The sequence below is a fragment of the Neolamprologus multifasciatus genome, chromosome 7, assembly GCF_963576455.1.
Source record: "Neolamprologus multifasciatus chromosome 7, fNeoMul1.2, whole genome shotgun sequence".
Lineage (NCBI taxonomy): Eukaryota > Metazoa > Chordata > Actinopteri > Cichliformes > Cichlidae > Neolamprologus > Neolamprologus multifasciatus.
The window spans coordinates 49,314,886-49,335,668 of record NC_140445.1 but is presented as its reverse complement, the minus strand read 5'-3'; the positions used below and the strand labels follow the sequence as shown (position 1 = coordinate 49,335,668).

Sequence of the window (20,783 nt, the reverse complement as noted above, 5' to 3'; positions counted from 1 at the left end):
ATGAGGGCTTGTAAATATTTAGGCATTCTTACAAGGATATGTGGCTACCGCTCTCACCATCTACCATCACATGTCTGACTAACTGTATATTGCACAACAAAAAAATTAGGAAACCACTTCACGGGATATGCCGACACCAGCATAAAATAGCCAACAACATCCTCTTTTTTTTTTTTTGGGCTGAATAAGTTCGGGGGGGGGGGGGGGGGGGGGCAAAAACTGGGAAGTTTTGAGGCTGCCCAGATGAGTCAGTGAGGAATAATGCATGTCATCATGGCTGCGTGAATAGGAGAGCGAGGCTAGGGGCAAGCAAAGACACCCAAGACATAGAGCTATGATGACACCTCCACAGATCTGCATTTCAGAAGACAGCTCCGAGCCCCGGGCAGGTTTGAAGCACCAGGATTAATAACCACGTGCACTACAGACACACCGACGAAGAGAAGACAGAGAAGAGAGTTGAAAAAAAAATACGATCCGACGGGAGGGGGAAAAAGTTATGGTGAGCAAGAGAACAGATAGAGACTGCTAATAAAGAGAACTAAGAGAGATGAGGGTGTTAACAGGAAATTGTAAACGTGATCGCAGTGGGTACTTCTAAACTGATCCAACATATGGGTCACGGTTGGCTGATGTGGAACAACTGAGGTTCCTGTATACATTCACCAAAACCGACGGGAGGTGATGGTATAACGAGCCAGTGGGGGGAGCGCATACTGCTGCAGGTCTGATTTTAGTCCACCAGAATGCCTCAATGTGACAAGGTCAAAACCAAGGTAAAGACCTGACTCATGGTGATGCGCTCTAAAAATCCAAACTATTTAAAAGAAAAGTTCTTTTTTTTTTTCCATTTGTTTTGCTGCTTGCATTCTACTCATCTCTCCATCTCCCCCCCAGAATTTCTTTGCTGCTGCACTGGGTAGCTAATTTCCCCAGGCAGATCAATAAAATTAAAAAAAAAAAAAAGAAAAGAAAAAAGGATTACCTTAGAAAATCACACCACAGACTATCACACACAGATTTGAATACCCAATGGTCACTAAAAAAAAAAAGTCAGTCTCTAAGGTTACAGCAGTATCTTTGGCAGCATTATTACTGCTGTTGCTGAGACCGCTACCACAGTAAAACGGTCTGTCAGTTTACAGATGAGAAGCAACAGAGCCAGTGGCATTTAACTAGATTCACAGCAACTTTCACAATTGCTGTATGAACAGATTTTAATAGGTCCCTCTTGGATCATAGGCAGCTGAAAGGCCAAGATACCCACCTCATTTAACAGAGACAAGGACATGATACTGACCAAAAAAGAATTTAATTTTCATAATACCATTTCAAAATGAAATGTAATAAAGGCAGATAACCTTGCTCCTACAGTATCCTCCATCACATCAGCCCTTTGTGAAAAAGGTTATGAATTTAGACCTAGATAGTGCAGAAGATGTATAGACATATATGCAATGGCCTGTATTTATGTAACGTTCTGGTGAGTATGCTACATTTTATAGGAAGATGCACAATGATATGTGGTCGCGCCATCATATTTTTTATTTTGTTCGTTTAGCACTATTTCGTAATTTCAAACGACATAACCGCCAGCGGCAAGTAAGCGTTAAAGAAGGCCTGCAAGCTTCACACTAACAAGCACAGGTATTTGGAACATCTCCTCTTTCCATATTTTGACTGAAACAGACAACCGAGGGACAGACACCCAACCTCCAGCAGTGCTGCCACCCCCATGTCCACTTCCATCTGCCAGCAGGTTTTCAGCAGACGCCAGAGATAATAAGGGCAGCATATGGTTTCCCATACTATTTTAGTGCACATACCTACAGACATTCCTGTTTTAACCCTTCAGCAATAATCAAAATTTTAATTAAGTTCATTATTATTTTTTAAGAAGTTGCAACGTGTCATGTTTTTTTTTTTTTTTTTTTTTTTTTTTGGGGGGGGGGGGGGTTAATGCATACTGATGTTTCTAAAATGTACGAACAAGAGTTGCTTGTGATCTGAAAAAACAGACAATAAAATGTGTATTTATTTATAATATTTTATTTTTTCATTCAAATACTTTTCATATTATTTAATCTATTAGTTTGGTATTAATGTCACCAGCTGGTGTTGCCAACACATTATGCAGTAGCGCATAATTGTAATAATGTTTTTTCTTAATGCGACAATATGACACATTCAACACACATACAGTTCCTAAATTCAATAATCACAGTTATTAATTAATCAATTACGTTATCTGCATAATTGTTAGACTTCACTTTTTACGCAGGCTTATGTAACAATCCTCTTAGTTTGTGCGAGAGAGTGGTGTGCAGTGGATGCACCTTACTTTAAATGTGTTGTCAGAAAGAAAAACTAAGTGACAGCACTGAGAAAACTATGGCTAGGACATAAACAACTAGCCACTTTTTTTCTTCTCAACACTGCACAACTCCTGGACCACTCCCTGGTCACCTCCAGTTTGGATTCCTGTAAGACCATTCTCTCTGTTCCCTCCCAAAAAAAGAAAAAGCTCCTTAATCGGCTCCAAACGGTACAGAGTCGTCACCCACACCAAGTCTGCTGACCACGTCACACGTATTCTCATCCAGCTTCATTGCATCCCCATTACTCGAGTGAATCTGGAGCAAGACTCTGCTTCTCACTTTTAAAGCTCTCAATGACTTGGGACCCTCATATCTTTCAAGCGTCCTTCACCCTTATACCCCTTCCTGTGCCCTACACTCGGCTTCAGCTGCTCTCCTGACTCCTACTTGCTTGGAAATTATCACCACGGGAGCCAGAGCCCTTGTGCTGTACCTCGTCATTGGAAATTATTACCACTTCACCCTCATCAGCTTGATTCGTTGACACAGGTTCAAATCACAGCTCAGAACCCATCTGTTTTCATCAGCATATCAGCTACAACCGTCTTGTTCTACAATCATGTTATTCCTGGATTTTAAATCTCTCGTTATTGTTCTTGGTGTTGATTTTGTGTTGTAAGATGACCTTGAGCACTTCCTAAGGTGGGCATATTTGAGATTTGACTATATATAAAGTAGTTCATTACAAAATTTCAAACAATATTAATTAAGTAAAAGTAATATAATAACATGACTGTAGACAGTACTGAATTACTTTCCAAAAGTAAAGTGATACAGTACTATGTTTAAGCTGTAAAGTGTATTACATTACTTTATCTAAGTAGCAACTTTTACACTGTTGGTAACAAAAAATATGTTTTTAAACATGCCCAATTTCAAATTCTTTTAAAACCCCAATTCATTAAGAAGTCTGTGTATTTTTTTTTTTTTCTTTTTTAAAGGCTCTCCAGGTGGGTTCCTTAGATTCAGACGGATCATTCATCTCTTTAACAAAGTTACACTGGCACACACCACTCCTCTATGTCTTCCTCAGTTTGCCACATTACAGTCCCCCACGTCCCTCTCAGGTTGGTGTGACCTTCCTCTGCAGCTGCTGCCAGTGCAGTGACCCCTTACGCATCTGTCACCCACCGTTTCTGGCTGAGACTCACATTCAGTTCTTCCTAATTAATCGCCCAGTGTACATGATCAAAAAAACAAAAAGAAAAAACAAAGGAAAAAAAAAAGAGGGCCTGCACTCAACCATATTAACATAAACCAGCAGGACGTCATTTTAGCTGTAAAGCAGAGGTGATAATTAAAAATGATCTTGGCAGGAGGAAATTGGTCAGTTTGAGGATTAACTGTGAAATGACTCACTTGGATAAAAATGAATTGTAGTCTCTGGTGCCTCGGCTAGGATTAAATGGCACTCCACGTAGAGTAACTCTCAGGCAAGAACAAAAAGAGCAGGAAAAATGCAGTACAGGTGGTATAAGTAGCTCTACATAGTTTTTATTATTCAGAGGTTTCTGCAAACCTCTTTTAAACCTAGATCTCCTCGACAAAGATCTATCAATGGGCTGATAAATCCTGCACAGCCGGCTCAATTTGTGCGGAATTAAGCATCGTCTCATCTTCGATGTGTTAAAAGTCTGAGAGATAGGACTTGTCTTTTCATCGTAATGGCTAGGGAGGTGGACCTTTCACGTTCCAGCTGACTGAAGCAGGCACGACCTAAAGTGTTTACTTTTTTCATAGCAATATGCACCAAAGCAAAAAATAAAAAATAAAAATGAAATTTCTGCTCACTTTTCTCCTGCCAATACAAAACCTGTGAAGTGAACACATTTGCTCAGATAAATCAAGGTGACCCACGAATCTCATCACTTGTGATAAATTTTCAGATACCCTCCTCTGGGCTGTCAGGCAAAATGACTCAGTGGTTGTTAACCTTTGCCAGCGGCCTAAATAGGTGGGTTGGTTGACTTGCTTCCAGTAAGCAGGCACATCAGTAGCCTCTGTGACACTATGTGTCAGTTTCAACCAGTCAGCTCAGGTGCCACAGGGGAAGCTGGTGAGAGGAGGGAGAAACCGAGGCAAGCATCTGTGTTCTCTATCCATCACCGAGTTCAGCCTTCATCCATGCGATGACGCTGACAGCCTATACCACACTCGTTCCCAAAAAACGCCCTTTGAACAGCAGTGCAGATCATGATTTCCTCTGGGCTAACTTTTTCAAGTGTTCGCTTAGCTCTGAATACATCATCATCATCATCATCATCAGTCTTCTCCTCCTCTGCTCTCTCGCCCTCAAAAGGAGATGGGATATCTCAGTTCTTCTGCAGAACATCCTGAACAAAACCACTTAACTCAGTAATAAAAAGGAAGCTCCCTCCCTATGCAAATAATTTAGCTCCTTCAGGAATGTGAGTGTGTTTACAATATTCATCACATTCCTCTTATGCTCTGAGCACAGAGAGGGGAAAGAAGAGTCACAATGTTTAAAAGGTGGACGTGAGGACAGAGAAAGAGCAGAATGGGCAGGAGTGGGGGGGAAACCAGTGAAAGTATGCAGCAGCGTTGAGCAAAACATTTTCTCAAGAACCGACTGCATGGTATGTTCGGTTGTTGGCGTGGGCTAAAAGACAGCATGTGCTGACGAAGTGTCATGATTGTTATAGTGGTAAAGGTACACCCCACTGAGCTGTACATGACCACTTTATTTGTGAACTGCTCTGCAAGCAGACCAGCTTAAACCGTTGCGGGGAACTTTCTGTTGAGGGAGATGGGTGCTTTGTCTCGCCTTGGTTTCTTCCTCCACACAGCCCATCTCATAGCCTGCTGCTGAGGGAGTAGGGATGAAAATTACCACTGTCACACCTGGCAAGTTTGTTATGCTATTTTTAATTCTAAGCGGATGTGGCTGAGTTGCGAGGGTTTCATTTGAGTCGGAACGTCACATTACTTTGGTATCGTGCTGATACAAAACATGGAAAACATGATGGCATTAAAGATGCCACAGGTACTGGAGTACCTATAGATAAAAAGAACACGTGAAATGACAGTGCATGCACACCAACAGGTGTGATGAGATCTGAAGTGATATATAGGGATTGATTTGGACAATCAGTGGCATAGACAACCAAAAGCTAGAATGTAATGTTTCTGATCATCAAAAACATTAACAATAGTTAAATTAGTTAAATAATTGTTAAATCGTTAACTTTGATTTACCACATTTTTTTAAAGCTTAGTTTTAGTTTAGCTACACCCAGGCCTGATTACAGTAAGACCTGTTGAATCAGGTCACCTGACGAAGTGAAGTAGGGTAAAAGATCTCCAACAGCATGCCACGATCTAAGGAAATAGCTGATAGTCTGTGACATCTATCAGTCTGATAAGGGTTACAAAGTCGGTTCTACGACTTTGGGACTCCAGTACACCACAGTGATAGCCATTATCCACAAACAGCGAAAACTTGTGAAACTTCATAGGAGTGGCCAGCCTACCAAAATTACTCCAAGAGTGCATCAACAAGTCATCCAGGAAGTTACAAAAGAACCCTGAACACCACCTAAAGAACTCCGGTCCTCACTTGTCTCAGTTAAGGTCACAGTTCAGGATTCAACAATAAAAAACAGACTGGGCAAAACAGGGAGACTTCCAAGGAGTAAATGCCTGCTGACCAAAAAGACCCCAAAAAACTTAAAGACATTTGCCAAAACACATCTTAATAAGGAAGACTTTTGGGAACATATTCAGTGGACTGATGAGACAAAAATGTAACTTTTTGGAAGGTTTGTGTTCCTCTTGATCTGGTACATAACTAACACATCACTTCATAAAAAGAACATCACACCAACAGTCAGGTGGTAGTGTGACGGCCTGGGGCTGCTTTCCTGCATCAGGAACAGGATGACTAGCCGTACTTGATGGAATCATGAATTCTGTCCTCCAGAAAATCCTGAAGGAGAATGTCATCAGTTTGTTCCCCCAAGGTTGGGTTATGCAAGTCTACCTCTGAATGGCTCAAACCAAAGAGAGAGAGAGATGCTTTTGGAGTGGCCTAGTGAAAGTACGGACCTAAATCAGAGTGAGATGCTTTGGCATGACCTTAAAAAGGCCGCTAATGCTCAAAAACCCTCCAGTGTGGATGAATTAAAACAAGTCTTCAAAGAGAAGTGGACCAAAAGTCTTCCGCAGTGATGTCAAGGACTTATTGGCAGTTATTGCCATCACTTGACTGCTGTTCTTGCTGCCAAGGGTGGCACAACCACCACCGCATTTAGGGGGAATTTTTTTCCCCACAAAGATCCAGTTAGGGTTAGATAACCTGTTTCCCTTTAAATCATCATTTATAAACTGCATTTTGTATTTACTGTGAAATATGCAAAAAGCTAAGAAATCAGTAAGGGGTCAAATACTTTTTCACAGTACTGTAACTGAGCTCCAAAGTGGTGTATGACTGTGCATGACATAGGCAAAAAAGCCCTCCATGAATGGGTGAATGGAGTGGTTAGTAAGACTGGAAAACCAGTTTGATGTCCATCTGTTTTAGAAAACAGTATTTGCAAAGGCTGGTGTCACGTGGTTTAGGCTGAAGTGGTCCTAGCTCACTGTTGTGTTTATGTGTATAAGCAGAGGAGGTTTATTGGTACTGGGACCAAATGCCATATATCTAGTAGCATGACCTCCATAGTACAAACAACACCAAATCAGGTCAAGATGGTGGTGTAACGGCAGGAATGCTGCTGAGAAGATAGTTTAGGACAAGGCTGTGGAATCCCAGGGCAGGGGTGGCAACTGTAAAACCCTGTGGTGATAAGATCAGAAATCCGCCTCAGCATGACGTCCCTTCATCACGGGATAATCCTCGGGCATAAAAAGACAAGCCTATCGCCAATCTTAAGGAAATCTCTAATGCCAAACTGACACACCCTACAAACATTTACCCACACTCCCCTGAAACCTATTTGTACTTCTGTTAAGGGAGATGAGCAAAGTACTCATGCATGCCACACCTATTTTATGACCAGTAAGCTTACAAAGTCCACTCGGAAACAAAAAATGTTGTGCAAACAATATCCGACAGTATGCCTTTCAAAAGTGAAAGTAAGCCTAACAAATACGGCATTTAAATTATGAATCAGATGACATACTATATTTATTATGGTCAGAAAAAACAAGATTAACTAGCGGTAGTACACTGACATGAACCTTTTGCAATGAATATACACATGTCAAGTATCGGTTTAGGGGTGAATTTGTGGCAGATAGAGGAGAAATGGGATTGCCTGTTGCTTACAAAGATTATGGTTTCATTTTTTAAAATGAAAACGGCAGAAGTCAGTAATCCAGCGCAAAGGAAACATAAAACCCCCACAGTGGATTAGTTTAAATTCATTTGACCTCAAAAATATTGCCAAACCGGTGTATATGTAGGAGACGACATGGTTTTGAGATATGAGCAAAAACTGTGCAGCACTACGAAGTTACAGGATGAACTTTAGCACAACCAAAAACACGTAGGAGCTTTACAGCTGAGTGCTCACTGCCCAGTGATTCACTAGCTCTAGTTTCTCAACTGGTCAGAGGCTATTTACCAGTTCCAAAAATACACACAGTGGATCATATGGCAAAGTTTCATTTTGAAACCTAACTGCATATTTCCCATAAAAGTCAGGCAGGGGTGAGAGCGGGCTCATGGAAATGCTTGCCTTGCTTGTTGTTTTCCCCACTTTCCTATTACAGCGTATGAGCTTGCATTCGGCTTTCGGGATTGTTTTGCAGAATCCTGAAACACTAGCATGACCTGAATGAGAAATGTCTTCCTATTCAGTTGTCCTGAAAAGAGCATCTATGATGAAGAAGCGCGGTACGCTTGTCTTCTTCACCCTTGCGGGGAGCAGGAGAAAACATTTATCACCGCTCCCCTCTGCGCAGATAAGGTGTCTCTATTTATTCAGAGCAAAGGAGATAAACACTGAATGAAGCAGTGTGGGACAGAGTGGGAGAAAGAAAGAAGAAAGAGAGAGATGGTGGCATAAAAGGGGGGGGAAAGGACAAGGAAGCAGCTTGGTTCTCAATTGCCTGTGTGTGTCCATGTGAGCAGATGGCATTTATCCCTGTGCAGCCAGGGTATTGGGAGGCTGACCCCTGCTCTACAGTAACATCCCTCCAAGCCACCACTACTTACTACCACCTACAGCCACCTTTCTTGCTTTCACGTTTCCCCTCACACTACTAATCCATTCCCACTATGAGACTGCTTGTATAGTGTTATTTAATGAGAATAATCCCCAGGGCGATGGAGCATTCTACATACAGTAGACCTCTCCACAAAGAGGGGCAGAGGATGGCAAGGGCTGTTAATAAAAGCACTATTTAGAAAGGCAACAAGGCAGTACAGTGGTCTGTTGAGGTCTGCGCCAGGGACGGAGAGATACAGACTGACAGAACTACACAGGAGATTCAACAGGGACATGAATAGTGCTTCTGTCCTTCTTGTTTTCCACATGACAGACAAGGCAGAAAGCAAAAAAAAAGAAAAACAAACCGAAGGCGTAGTTCACTACCACTTCTGTCCTCTCTCATGCTGATATACAGCCTAGTGTCCAGAGGTGAGGGTGACAGTTCGCATGCCCATTTCTCTCTGAAGCTGCCTGTGTATTGGGGACAGACGGCTTCCCCGGGCGTCTCGTAGCGCTGCTGAGGTGAAATGCATGGTTGCGAGACAAGAATGTCTCCCAGAGGTTTGTCTTCTAGAACAATCAGCTGTTGAGTTTGAGAAAAGTAGAGCAAGTTGGCACCCAGACAGCCATAACAACAACTATGCAACTACGGGCTGTAATGAGATTTTGAAAAGCCCTGTAAAAAGACGGCGTTAAGGACACTGTTTTAGAATATTAAGAAAACTAAACAGCACCTTTTAACTCTCTTTGTAGTATATTTTTAAGCCACAAACGTTACAATAACTAAAACAATAACAAGCAAAGAACAGCGGCGTTACATCAGCGTAACAGCGTTCCTGGCACAAGGTTTACGCTCCCCTGCTCCGTCAATCGGGCGCATAATAAGATATCCAAACTTGGTTCCATACGCACCGGGGTCTGAAATTGACTCTGCGTTTATGAACTATGAAGCAAACAGTCCCAACCCCGCTTGAACGGGGATACACCAGCATCCCCCCTGGAACTCACCTTGAAAGGGGGAAAAGAGAGAGCGAAGACAGTGGCACAAACGCGAACACTCCAAATCCTGAAGAATCTGCCCCCTCCTTCCTGGTTGAACGATACAAAAAAGGAGAAAGACGTCCGTAAGCAAGTTTACATTTTACTCTCCTCTCCTGTGAGGAGGGTGGGGGGCTTCAGAAAGGCACTATTCCGTAGTAGAAAAAAGAAAAACAAAACCCGGACTGCTTGGTTAAACGAATTGTCAATTCCCGCTGAGAGACGACGCGAACAACTCCTTCAACAAAAGAGTGTCTTTGCTTAGAATTTCGGGACTTTCTCCACGCCCAGGTGCCGAGTCACATGGTAGGTTAGTTTCCAGGTGTGCGTGTCTAGTAGCTGCAGATCAGTTGGCAAGCGACACACCTGTGGGATGCGCTCGTGCGCTCGCTCTGACAGTCATCTCGTCCGGAAACGCGGAGGTTGTACATAGAGATGGGGAAGTAAAAAAAAAATACAGAAAAAAAGGAATGGGATGAAACGGGGAGAGAGAGGAAGAGAGAGAGAGAAGCGCGCACTGAACGGAGAACAGACGTCGCTGGGATCGCAAAAGGAAGTAGTCTGACCCCCCCCCCCCCCCTCTCTCTCCTTCGCCTCCTCCTCCTTCTCCTCCTACTCCTGCTCCACTCTGCCGGCGAAGCTACTGTACGAGGAGACAACAGCCGGGAAGTAGCGGGGAGGGAAAACGGAGCAACTTGTATCGTCTGTTCTCTGACGCACCGAAATATTTCCGCGCGATGGTAGCGGTGTGGTGGTAACCCCCCCTGCCTCCGTGCTGTGGTTCCCAAATTGTGGTCCGGACTCCTCAGTCTGCGGGGGCGGTTCCAGGTCAATCCAGGCAGTGCTCGCAACGAATTGTTAGGAATGTGTGGAAAACAGCCGATTAGGTTTCGGTTTCAACTGATCCCATTGTCACCCGGGTATATGGTACACTACATAGGCACACGCACAGTTCGGTCTAGTTAGAGCTCGCCAAGTTAAATCGCCTTTATTGGGACAGAATCTGTCAGCAGTTTTCCCGCCACATCGCAAGTTAGCAAATTAGTTCCCCAAAAGCAACAGACAACTAACCACGTGGAAGCCACAGATGACTTGGATTTTATTTTTGTTTAAGCAGTTATATGCTGCTGATCTTTGCCACCAAAATAACATAATAAAGGCTTCCCCATCGGCATGCATGATAGGAAAAAGTGGTTACAAGAAAACAACGTAATGTCTTGGTTATTTATTTATTAACTGTGGCGTCTCAGTAAACCATGACGGTGTGGCACTGAGCCGTTATAGACCCATAAAAGGACCCAGCAGCCGAGGCGGCTTAATGGAATATAGTTATCACTCACACTGTTTCATTAGCTTTCTTCCACTCGTGTCACAATGCTATGTGGGTGTTGGGTGCATTTATGAAATACTGAGGTCAGGAATCCAAAATTCTTCCTGGAGCAACCCAACTCTTGAACCATAACATTTGTATTTTATTTATTCTTGGATCTCAAAATAGATTCTCCAGACTCTATTAACTCAATTACAATTACAGCAGCTTTTGTTGAAGCATAGCCCAATATGTGTTTAACTGCAGGGCATGCACTCCTCAGGTTTGCACTCCACCTTCCCTCAAGCAGTTTGCAGGGTCTTTCAGCACATTTAAATCAGTGCGCATTTAAAAGTACATCATTTCCATTCGTCCAGAATAATCAACAGGCATTGCTGTGGGAAGCTTCCACCACATATTGCATTGGAAAGGGTTTTCACTAGTTCTCGGGAAGAACTGTTGACAAGGAGGTCTGTCATGTCTCCAGAGAAAGACACATTGCTGTTGAGCTGGCATTTGTTGATCCTGTGAGATTCCCCCAGCAAGTTTTCCCTGACATTGTGTGTCATGATTGGCAGCAGAAGCCTTCCTTTAAAACGACCTGACAGTCACTGTAAATTAGCTGTCAGAATGCCGTAAACAATAGGTGCTTTACTGGTATATTTAAAGTGGATGAATTATGAATTATGTTAATTGCTCCTTTAACCCCGATAAACAACAAAACAGAGACATAAATAATCCACCAGCACTCCATACAAATGAATGCAGATTAATGTAGGGAGGCAATCCGGGGACTCTGTTTGGTTTAAAAATATTTTCAAAAGACATATTTCAAAAGCAACCACTCGTCGTTTATTTATAATTCACCAAGCCCCCGTTTTGACTGTGAATTCACAAGAGCTGTATTAGTAGTCATTATACCACAAATTAGTGGTGTGATCGCTGTACCTCGGCTGTGAATCGTTAATCACGAGAAGCATCGTCTTTGCAGCTCTTAAATCCAGATAGTGAAACAATCTCTCATTGGCCCGTGACTCTGTAGCAACCTTTAAATCAGCAATATGTTTTCATCACTTAAAACAAAATACAAGTCAGAGTTTCTACAGATTCTTCAGACATGCAAGCAGCAAGGAACTGAAAGTAGCATTGATTTCAGATATGGGCCATATGTGTTTTTAAGTGCTCTTTGAGCTTGATTGGCTCTTTTTCACTCAAGAGGTTACACCCAGTGGGGTTTTTTTTTTTTTTTTTTTTGCCTTGGAGCCTAATATCGCATAACATTGCAATTTGGCGCACTGAGTTTTGTGACACTGTGTCATGCCTTGTTGTGTGGCTGCGTGTCAGCTCCGAGAGTGATTTATGGGCATGCAAATGAGACTGTCTGTTGAACGAGGAGATGTGCTGCCTTCGCCCCAGAGCAAAAGAGTGGAGACAGCGTGGGGGTGTGAGTCAGTCCCTAAGTGCTGACACAGGCACAGAGCTGGCGAAGACGGGGGAGATGGCCTTCACAGGTCCTCACACTGACTGATGAGATCAAGAAGAAAGTAGGCCAAGCCAGACAAGTGTCAAGGAAACAGACACCCAGAGATGGAGTGAGAGAGACAAACACCTTCCAATCACACGTCGGACTGGGAGAGTGGAAAGTGGCGGGGGTAGAGCTGGCTTGTTTGGGGTCTGAGTTCAATATGTCCAAATCTGTTTGTCTAAAGAGTAATGAGGCTGCTGAGAGTCGTGGAACATGCTGGCCCAGGGGACCTCTGTAGAGTCCAAGTCAAGGCTTTCTAAATTCACTGAAGTGGAATAGAAGTTCACTTTGTTTTGCTAAGATAGCCTGACTGTGATGACATTTTGATCAATGCGCCCATACCTTCCTGCAGCTCGCCTTTATGTTGCTTGAATAGTGATGATATGTTATCACGCTGGTGTCAAACACCGCCATTTGTCACGCGGTGTCCCTCAGCTGGTCTTGGCAGTAAAACGTTTGACTATCAACATATTATACAATGTAATTTATGGTACAGCGTTTCGGCTGTCCATAGTGATATAGTGGTCATATTACATTCAAGGTTCAGAGTTCAAAGTCTGTTTGTCATGTGGACAGACTGCCCTCTGTTGGCTGCGGCTTGTATTGTTTTTAATCAGTAATTTATAACCTGAAAATAGCAGGAGCATAACCTAAGTCAACCTATTGGGCAATGCTTTATATTGCACCATACAGTAGTTGCATGCTTATTTAACAGGGTTTCTTTACAGATATGGTCCAGGTGGCCTAATTCTGAAAACTGAGGGGGTTTGGTTAGTGGTTGTGAATTTGTTTGATTGTTTTAGCCATGGCAGTACTGTGAGTTACACATCTTGCACTTGTCTTTGTGTACAAATCATACATGAAGACAAAAAAGAATCCGGTAAAACTCACAAATAGTTCATTATTACTAGTGTTGTCTTTGTTGTAGCTTTGTTCGTTTGACGTTTTTCCTACAATGGCATCATTTAGTTCATATATGCATATGCATGTCTCTTACGCACAGTAGTAACATAGGTGTGATATAATGAATGTAATGAATCCACATTGCACAGAAGGCAATGTGTCTTGTTTTTGGATTGTTTATTGTGTTTAAGGTAAACCGACTGCAGTGTGACTTATCGCGCCGTTTCCTCCCATACAGATGGCATATGGAGTTCATATGGCTTTATTCCTCACTAGAAACCACGAGAGTCCCACAGATGAAACTGTGTAAGTCTTTCACAGTTGGTAAATAACACAAAACAGTTGATCTTGGCTTTCACACAAAAATCCATGCAACCAATCATTTGTAATAGCGTCCTGGCCTTTTTTATTTTCGTAATGGCGCGTGAGCATCAGTGTGCGTGCATCGCAATCATCTCTTCAGTAAAGAATAAGGATGTTAAAACATCCTGTACGTTCACATAATTGTGCCCCGGTGCTCTCGCTGTGTAGGTGTATTGTCACTATCTATCAGTTTTGCTATTCCCTTTATCACCAGGTGAAGGTTGCCAGACATACTGTTGTAGCAAACGTAAAGACGGAGAGACAACAGATGGAGCAGTTCACAGACACAGGATCTTGTCATGGTGGTGATTGATAAAGGTGTGACGAGAGACTCGACTGGGAGACAGGGGAAGGGTTATTTAAAGCATAGGCTGCACTTTGATATGAATGGCTTATTGACTTAGCGAAGTGCATCTCCAGCTGTCAGCGTGACTTACAAGTAATTAAAAAAAGGGGCGAGCGTGCGAGTAAACCGAGCTGTGGCTACTATTTGCAGGGCTCACATCTTTTGCAAAAAGCATGTGCGACAGGGAGACATCAGGTTTGGCATAAAAGGGATAGACAGGCTTATGGTGCTGTTCTGACTCAGTCTGGGAATAACCACAAGCTGGGAATAGCAGGGTAGCAGCAGTGTGTGGGTTGGTGTGAACAGTCTGCAAGCATGTGTGTGTTTTTTTTATTTTGCATGTCTGTGTGTGTCAGAGAGACAGAAAAACACAATATTTAAAGGAGGCTGATGTGGTTGGTTAATGTGTATCATGTAAACTTACTGATCTACGGAAGTGAAACTGCAATGCTGAAGGTGTCTTTGCAGAACCTAAAAGGCATAGTAAGAAACATTTGTCTTGTGTTATCAGATGCCCCTTCAGACCAGCCGAACTGTCATTTTACCCAAGAAAAATGTCGTTGTTTTCCTGCTTCTTCTGCTCATATCGCAATCTAATCACAGCTCGCTCAGCTCATCCTGTATGGTCCAGGTGGCCTCACTCTGAGAGCTAATAGAGGGGGTTTTAGTATTAATAAATGTCCTTAACCAGGCTGATGTGACACAGACCAGATTACACAATGGACTCTTTACGTCCAGCCGTACTCTTGTAAGTAAACAAATGCATAAATCCACCGGTTGCACTTATATGTGTGTCCTGCCTGTTTCCTGTTGAGACTCTGATCAGAGAATCCAAGAGCTGCTTTGTCCTTGACAGCGTCTGTAAATGTAGGAATAAAACGAGTAAGCTGCACTTTGTGAAAAAAGCTGGATAAGCCCGCTTGGTGCATACACAGAGTGGATTTGACTGGAAATCTTTCATTTTCTCAAACCAAAACAGCGTTTCTTAAAATACTACAAGCTGCTCTACATGGTGCAAGACAGATTAGATCATGACTTGAATGTGACAGCGATTTTTTTCTCCTCTTTTATGAGCCTTGTGATTGGTGGTTCAGGAGGAAAATAGCTCTCAGCTTGTTGAAGGCTATGGGCTTTCCACTGAGCCCCTTTTGGATGCCATGTTTTTTATGTGGGCTGCCCAGCAGCCTGTGCTGAACGGTGGAAACAGCTAAGCCATCTGTTACACTCTATTTTCATCAGTCTGCCTAACAGCGGGGGAGAGCCACGGCCCAAAGGGACTTTCAGCTACTCTCACAGACTCCTATTTGTTCAACAGGTCAAGTTTAAGCCTTGCAGCGAGGGACCACCAAGCCAGATCTCATTTTATTACACAGTCCAGGTGATTATAAAACCCACACGTTGCTTGACTGGGCAGAGCTGGTGATAAAAGGGACTATACTAATACCAAAAAAAGCAATCAGGTGCCTCAGAGAATTAGAATAGATTATTACTGTCACAGTTGTTAAGTGACCATAGCCTGGTGTGTCCTCAAATTCATTTAAAGACAGGTTAAAAGGATCATCTTGTGAATTGAACTTTGTTCGTCTAATGTATTTCTTGGGATGAGAAAAGACAAATTTGAGCTTTGCAGGTGAGGATGAAACAGAGGCTGGCAGGATTCATTTGAGATTACTTGGCACAAACATGGTGTAATCCCCTTATCTGCGTACTTACCTGTCCCTGACAGTGATCCAAGCCTACCTCTATGAGCCTCATTGGCCTGACATTCTGGCAGTAGAAAAATCCCTGTCTAATGTGTCAGCCCAGGCAGCTTTAACACCTGGCACGCCAGTGCTTATCTGCTGAGCACCCAAAAGCACCTGCATTATCCTACTGAAGCTTCACAACAAGTGAAAAAGGCCTCTAATATCCACACAGTGAAATTACTGCGTCAGACACACGGCGTGCAAAGTACGCGCCATTATGAGGGGCTAATAACCTGATGAAAAATACACATGCAGCATGAGATACACCTCATGATTTTCAGCACCCTGTCTTCCGGTGGTCGACACTGAGAGGGTTTCAAAACTGATGAAATGAAGAATAGTGTTGCTTCTTCAACTCATACTCAAGGGAGTTTAATTAAAACTCTGCACTTAAGCTTTTGAGCTATACTGATGATCAAATATGGCCAAGAATTAAGTCTTTATCCCCAAACCTGAGCTTTGTAGAGTGAATTTTGTGCATTAGTTTTGTCACGTAAATGGACTTAAAGTATTAAAACTGAAAAGTACTCAATACAGTGCATCCCTTGTGAGTGTTAGTATCACATATTATATAATTTGATCATTGTTACTCATGCATTAATTTAAAAGAAGGGTTGAGTTGGTGCTTATTTTGAACTCTAACACTGCTAACAACAGTGCAGTTTAAGTATTTAGAACTTTCTCAGGGATATAAATATTCAAAGCCCCATGCTTCCAGAGATGACAGTCTAAAATAGTCTCTGGATCAGTGGAAAATTAATGGCCCTTCTGCAAATATGGAATTTGTTTAAAGCAATATGAAAGGCAATCCATTACACACTCACATATCTATACTTAAAAAAACACAAGCGTGGTGATGGTGGTGGGGAGGTGTTTAATCAATTTCCGGTCTGATCATTTTTCATTCCTTGCACTTAGTTTTACCGAGGATCACCAGGGAGTGCATCGTTTCAACAGGAATTGGAAAAATGAAATTAGGAAATTACTTTACCTTGAGTGCCCGACTTAGTTTTTATTTATTTATATATAACACTATAATGACTGCCAAATTTGTTCCCTCCCCCCATTTTAAATGGAACTTTTCGGCAGACGACGAGCAGGAGCAAGCAGGTGAGAAACACCAGTTTCAGTGTGTTTGAGCGTGGCCTTGAGCTTTGTTGAGCTTTGTTTAGCATTTATGTCTGCAGACTTCATTCACTTACGTAGTTGTGAATGAAGGGGCTCGTTATCCCCTCGTGATAACGTTAAACGTATTTGGACGGTAATAAATAACCGTCTGTTGGTCAGGCGGCGTCAGTCAGGCCAACACAAACTTAAATCTGCGGTCCACATGCGATTTCAACTAACCAATAGTTAATAGACATAGCATCTGAAGCCTACGGTATTTTACGTGTATTTTGGAATTAGGAGATACACGCAGGCCTTCCTGTGTATTTAATTATTTATTATTATTTATTCGTATTATTTTTTCAGTAATGTAGGCCTTCGCTGAAACCTAAGCAGGCGTATTCGTGCCTATACTGACATCTGGTGGTGTTTTATAATAACGTTGTTGAACCCACTGGACGTTTGAAGTGTTGACTATCGAAGGAAGCTGCCAACCGTGGTAAAATGTTAATTTAAAAAACAAACAAAAAACAGCTATTTGGTGTGTTATTTGCGTGTAAGCATTTTCTGGGCAGCGTGAAGCTCTAAATGAAGGACAGGTTTTAATGCCGGGGCGGGGCTGAAACGACATTGGAGGAATGAATGTCCCATGATGCACTGCGGCTTGGTAACAATTTCTAAATAATTTTAAACAACCAATGGTGCATACTTCGGCAAACATCGACGGTGGACAAGTGAACGATTGTGATTGTGATCAAGGGACCTTAAAATGATAAAAACATGAACGGTAGCACCATAACTAAGGATCGCATGCAGCGAAATGGCCCCTCTGCTTGTGTGGAGCGTAGGTTAGCTTTGCGCAGTGGCAGTATCGTAGCCTATGAGGTTTATCCGAGGCGCGATTATTGCTAGTTGAAAACTTTACCCAATACCCCGCCTTGACGACTTGAAATATAGTCGGCAATGGCAATTTTTGACGGTCTCTACGGAGACTTCTTTTATTGTTCAACAGCAAGTTTCTCAAAACCAAGTAGTTAATACCACTACTAGGATAAGTGCTTATACTATTAAATTAGCTGATGTTAAAAGGTTAGGAAGCTGTACTGTTGGTTTATTGAGATGATTTTGACAGTACTACATCTTCAAAAGCTGAGCTGCTCGGTTTCCGAGCCCACATTGATAGATACCGTAGACACCGTAGACTACGTCATTTCCTATATTATATATATATATATCTCCTATATTATATATAGGAAATGTATATATATATATATATATATATATATATATATATATATATATATATATATATATATATATATAATCCACTGCGCTTAAAAGTAAATTCTCTTAATTCATTATTTTTTTAACATTTATATTTATATTTGACTTTATTCACACTGATAAGCCCCCTGGGTATTTAACCGCAGTTACATTCAACACTACCCGCCAGCCCCGTAGTTCATTGTTTAGGATAAGGGGAACGCTTCGGTGTGTTTTGCATCAGTATAATCCCAGTTTTCTCGTGTTTGTGTTCATTTGCGTGAGTTCGCGGTAAATGGTATCGGCTACATTTCTACAGTTTTAGTCTTTTGAATTATAAACCACACCCACTCCTACAACCATGACAGAGACATATAGGGCCCAGAGAGACTACCCTGTCAGCGAAGTAACTCTTCAGCTTTGCGCAGTGGCAGTATCGTAGCCTATGAGGTTTATCCGAGGCGCGATTATTGCTAGTTGAAAACTTTACCCAATACCCCGTCTTGGCGACTTGAAATATAGTCGGCAATGGCAATTTTTGACGGTCTCTAAGGAGACTAATTTTCTTGTTAAAAACGAACTCTAATCAAACACATTAACAACTGTTTTATTACTATAAATGTGTGAAATACTTCGAGAATGGCACGGTTAAAACTTTCTGGCTGAATGCGGGAGCCCTAAAGTGACGTACCGGGGCACATCACTTCCGGTTACAAGTTATTTCCAGTACTTGTATTTATAATTTTTGTTGGCGTGTTTTTGTTGTTGCTCTTTAGTTATTTAGGCGTTTTGCCCGTGATTTTACACGCATTGATAACAAGCCATCACGTGCCTTCACACGTGATGATGTTGTTTTGGATTACAATGAGCGCTTTTTGTGTTTTGTTCATGATCAAAACATTCTCATTTGTAAGGATTTTATGTATATTTTTTATTTTGGATATTCTGTGCAACTAATATTGTTTATATCTATATAAACGTTTAATTACAGCTCCATAAATCGTGCATGTTAAACCACGCCCACGGTTAAAACCCTAACAGAAAGGTGTAGGGCCCAGAGAGACTACCCTGTCAGCGAAGTAGCACCTCAGCTTTGCGCAGTGGCAGTATCGTAGCCTATGAGGTTTATCCGAGGCGCGATTATTGCTAGTTGAAAACTTTACCCAATACCCCGCCTTGACGACTTGAAATATAGTCGGCAATGGCAATTTTTGACGGTCTCTGAGGAGACTAGTTTTCTTGTTAAAAAGGTACTCTAATCAAATACGTTCACCACTGTTTTAATACCTTAAATGTGTGGAATACTTTGAGAACATAGCTGGTAGTTAAAGTATTAAAATAGTTTTATTGTGGGCAACGGTGTTCGCGTTTAATAACGAAGAGTATGCCTTATTTATTCATATTTTATTGAGTAAATGTGTGAATCGCAGTTTTAACTTGTACTTAATATCTTATGTTCTGTGTCTTGTATAAGTTTGTATCATTGCCTATCCTCTCAGTTTTTGAAATGGCACGGTTAAAACTTTCTGGCTGAATGCGGGAGCCCTAAAGTGACGTACCGGGGCACATCACTTCCGGTTACAAGTTATTTCCAGTACTTGTATTTATAATTTTTGTTGGCGTGTTTTTGTTGTTGCTATTTAGTTATTTAGGCGGTTTGCCCGTGATTTTACACGCATTGATAACAAGCCATCACGTGCATTCACACGTGATGATGTTGTTTTGGATTACAATGAGCGCTTTTTGTGTTTTGTTCATGATCAAAACATTCTCATTTGCAAGGATTTTATGTATAATTTTTATTTTGGATATTCTGTGCCACTAATATTGTTTATAGCTATATAAACGTTTAATTACAGCTCTATAAATCGTGCGTGTTAAACCACGCCCACGGTTAAAACCCTAACAGAAAGGTGTAGGGCCCAGAGAGACTACCCTGTCGCTACGGTAGTACAATAGCTTTGCGCAGTGGCAGTATTGTAGCCTATGAGGTTTATCCGAGGCGCGATTATTGCTAGTTGAAAACTTTACCCAATACCCCGCCTTGACGACTTGAAATATAGTCGGCAATGGCAATTTTTGACGGTCTCTACGGAGACTTATCTTCTGTTTAAAGTAAGATATTGTTAGTTAAATGAGGTCAGTGTAATTGTTAGAGTTGTGTATCATTAACGTCTATATTGTAGTTTCCATACTATGTTGCCATCTACGTTAGGGTACTATAAAGAAAGGACAGTGTGTTATTCTCACCTTTGCCTTCGTATGTTACTGAAGTCTTAAAAGAAAAAATATTGCACTGTAAGGTTGTATAACCAGAGCTTGAAACAAACTTTTTTTTTAAAAACTCAGTTTTACTTTTAAAATATATTAAAAAGAAGATAATTGGCTTGTAAAATACAATCAGAGCTTGAAAGCTAAATATAAAAATTTAAGGTCAGTTTTATTTAAAAAATATAGCCACTTATATTACCTTACTTAAACACAGACAGACTGGAGACAACAGCTTAATAGTCTGAATAGAGTGTGTGCGTTAGTGACCTGAGTGATGGGGTTTACTCAGACCATGGCTGGAGGCTGGTTTTTGCTGACATTTGCTGTATGTCTTTACTGTTAATGCTGGAAATCTTTTTCTT

At 41.7% G+C, this 20,783-nt stretch overlaps 1 long non-coding RNA gene and 4 other non-coding genes across 5 annotated transcripts in view; 4 read left to right on the top strand and 1 right to left on the bottom strand.

The window, feature by feature from the left end:
- LOC146515218 (uncharacterized) overlaps positions 1–12,172 on the bottom strand; it is a 65,567-nt gene extending 53,395 nt beyond the window's left edge. The window contains exon 1 of the long non-coding RNA XR_014875449.1: positions 9,560–12,172. This is a non-coding gene — a long non-coding RNA (uncharacterized LOC146515218). The remainder of the gene's footprint in view (positions 1–9,559) is intronic.
- A 5,566-nt stretch (positions 12,173–17,738) lies between these two features.
- Positions 17,739–17,879, top strand: LOC146515217 (U4 spliceosomal RNA). The gene has a single exon (XR_014875513.1). It is a non-coding gene; the product is annotated as a U4 spliceosomal RNA (small nuclear RNA).
- Positions 17,880–18,566: 687 nt separating this feature from the next.
- Positions 18,567–18,707, top strand: LOC146515216 (U4 spliceosomal RNA). Its single transcript, XR_014875518.1, has one exon. It is a non-coding gene; the product is annotated as a U4 spliceosomal RNA (small nuclear RNA).
- Positions 18,708–19,239: 532 nt separating this feature from the next.
- LOC146515215 (U4 spliceosomal RNA) lies at positions 19,240–19,380 on the top strand. The gene has a single exon (XR_014875515.1). It is a non-coding gene; the product is annotated as a U4 spliceosomal RNA (small nuclear RNA).
- A 727-nt stretch (positions 19,381–20,107) lies between these two features.
- Positions 20,108–20,248, top strand: LOC146515214 (U4 spliceosomal RNA). The gene has a single exon (XR_014875516.1). It is a non-coding gene; the product is annotated as a U4 spliceosomal RNA (small nuclear RNA).
- The last annotated feature ends 535 nt before the right edge of the window (positions 20,249–20,783 follow it).